Source organism: Lactuca saligna, chromosome 7 (genome assembly GCF_052625555.1).
Source record: "Lactuca saligna cultivar CGN05327 chromosome 7, ASM5262555v1, whole genome shotgun sequence".
Lineage (NCBI taxonomy): Eukaryota > Viridiplantae > Streptophyta > Magnoliopsida > Asterales > Asteraceae > Lactuca > Lactuca saligna.
The window spans coordinates 6,612,030-6,615,053 of record NC_136423.1 but is presented as its reverse complement, the minus strand read 5'-3'; the positions used below and the strand labels follow the sequence as shown (position 1 = coordinate 6,615,053).

The following is a 3,024-nucleotide window of genomic DNA, read 5'->3' as shown; positions in this document are numbered from 1 at the left end:
TTCAAGCCCTAAAATAGATCTAACAAGCAAGAAGTCAAGGTAGGAGATGTTTACCTCAAACAAACTGGAAATGCACCTCACTTCCTAGATCTACTGATTTCCCCTAGAATCCCTAAGCTTCCTTCTTCTTCTTCTTCCACTTCAAATACACACAAAAGGTCACCAAATGCTTAAGAATACACAACAAGGGTTTAGGGTTTCAATCTAGGGCTTCTTTGAGTTGGGAGAGTGATCGAGGCTGGTTTGGGACGAGTTAAGTTGTTTAAATAGGGTGCAAACCCTAAATATTAGGGTTTTATCCAGACACCTCCTACTCGTCGAGTCGGTCTCTCGACTCGTCGAGTAGGTCACTTAAACCCTCTATCAAAGTCGAGTCTACTCGACGAGTTGGGCCTCCAACTCGCCGAGTTTCAGAGTAAATTGGAACATTTCATGATTTTAAATACGTACCGGGAACTGAGTGCTATACTTCTAGAGTAGACCATAAACTCATTTTTAGCTTGAATGACCGAAAAATGCATAAATAACACCCTAAGTTAGATCTAGCGCATAGAATCATAAATATGGGAGCTTTTTACCTCAAATAACTTGCTAAGATGTAGATGACTCTAGATCTACAAGCTCAAGCTACTCCCAAGCAACATCCAAGTGTTCTTCTTCTTCCACTACATCACTAAAAACACCACCAAACCATTCACCTATAGGCCCATGAAGGATTTCAACCAATCACAATCCGCCATGCAACATCTTCTAGAACATTCTTGAGCATTATCATCTTCTAGGCATACTTGGATCAACATGGCACATCAAAGGAATCAATATGGCGCATCATGTACCGAGATGATCCACAATGGTGAAATAGTTTCTTCATGGAGCAACAACAACTCTAGTTGGCGTAACATAAATCTAAATGGCGCAAGAGCATCAAGTATGGCACACAACATCAATCTTGGAGAAACAACATCACCGTGAGCAACAGGTACATGTATGGATCAACAAGGCCATGGATGGCTCAACAAGAAAACAAGATGGCGCAAGAGCATCCCTTTTGGCCCATCTCTTCATCATGTGGCACAACAAGGAACCCTTGTTTCTCCATATCGCTTCCAAGGGCTCCAAACCTCTTCCAAGTGCTCCAAATTCCTTCCAGGTGCTCCAAACCCCCCTGTACATGATCCGTTCCTTTGGCACATGATCAGTTCCTTTGTCTGATGATCCATTCCTCTCTTAGAAGATCTGTTACTTTGTCACATGCTCCATGAAACTCAAGTGCTCCTTTGTCACATCAATGTGTTTTGTCTTCTGATGATATACATGATTCTTTGCAAGACTCAAAGCACTTTGACTGTCACAATACAAGACAAGTTTCTCCACCTTCAAACCAAGACTCTGAATAAGCCCTTACAACCATATCTCCTCCTTTATTCCTTCTGTCACGGATATGTACTCGGATTCAGTTGTAGACAAAGCAACGGTATCTTGTAACGTTGACTTCCAACTGATGGCACCTCCGAATAAAGTGAATATGTAGCACGTCTGCGACCTACGCTTCAACAAGTCGCCACCATAATCAGAGTCAGCATATCCCACCAAGTCATTCTTCGTATTTGCTCCATAACCCTTCAAGTATCGCAAGATCCACTTTACAGCTTCCCAATGAGTCTTCCATGGATTACTCGTAAACCTGCTAACTAGACTAACTACATGAGCCAAATCAGGTATGGTATAGACCATAACATACATGATACTTCCAATAACACTAGAGTATGGAACCCTGCTCATGTACTTCCTTTCTTCATTAGTAGTGGGTATAGTTCTTGGACCAAGTTTAAAGTGAGCCGCCAAAGGAATTCCAACTGGCTTGGACTGACCACAATTGAAGGATTATAAAAATTTCTCAATGTACTTCTATTGAGAAATACACAACCTCCCTTATTTTCCATCCCTTTGTATCTCCATCACCAGTATATTCTTTGCTACTCCCAAATCCTTCATCTTAAACTCATTCTTTAGGGTTTCCTTCAAGTCATTTATTCCAACCATGTCTTTGGCTGCGATGAGCATATCATCAACATACAACAACATATATATGTAGGAATCTGGTGACAATTCCTTTGAGTAAGTACAATTATCAAACTGGTTCCGAGTGTAGCCATTCAAGATCAAGAATGAATCAAATCTCTTATACCATTGTCATGGAGACTGCTTCAAACCATACATGGATTTCTTCAGCAAACATACATGGTCCTTCTTAGCATCAAGGAACCCTTTTTATTGGGACATATAAATCTTATCTTCTAAATTTCCATGAAGAAATGCAGTTTTCACATCAAGCTGTTCAATATCCAGGTCAAATGCACTCACCATGGCCAAAAGAACCCAAATTGTCTTGTGCTTCAAGACCGGTGAGAACACTTTGTGATAATCACTTCCTTCTTTTTGAGAGAACCCTTTTGCCACCAAACTTTCCTTGAACCTAGCAGGTTCAACTCCTTGTATCCCTTCCTTATTCTTAAAGATCCACTTGCATCCCATTGGCTTTGCTACCTTTAGTAATGGAACAAGATCCCATGCTTCAATCTTATCTAACGATTGCATTTCTTCATTCATGGCAATCAACCAGCCATTTGCTTTTTTACTCGCTACAGCCTCTTTATATGATTGAGGCTCACCAGTGTCAATGTCTTCTCCAGTTGCTAAGGTAAAAGCAATGGAGTCGAGTTCACCTGAATTCACACATCCCACATATCTGTCAGGTTGTCGAATAACCCTCTTCGATCTTCTTTTTTCTATAGATTCAGACCCATCATTTTTCCCGACATCATCACCTCTAGACGAAGATCCCATGTGTTGCTCTTGGATTTCATTTTCTCCAGGATGTTCACTGCCGCCTTGCTCTTTGTCACTTATCACAACCCTGTATGGAGTTTGAGATGCAAACTCCACCTTCTGGCTAGCACCCTGATCTTTGTTCCCTGCTTGACTTGTTTCACCTCCTCCATGGTAACCTATGGCAGATTCATC

The 3,024-nt window shown here is 41.2% G+C and overlaps 1 pseudogene; it reads right to left on the bottom strand.

Moving 5' to 3' along the window:
* Nucleotides 1-1,401: 1,401 nt before the first annotated feature.
* On the bottom strand, nucleotides 1,402-2,085 carry LOC145006627 (secreted RxLR effector protein 161 pseudogene; annotated as a pseudogene).
* Nucleotides 2,086-3,024: the final 939 nt, after the last annotated feature.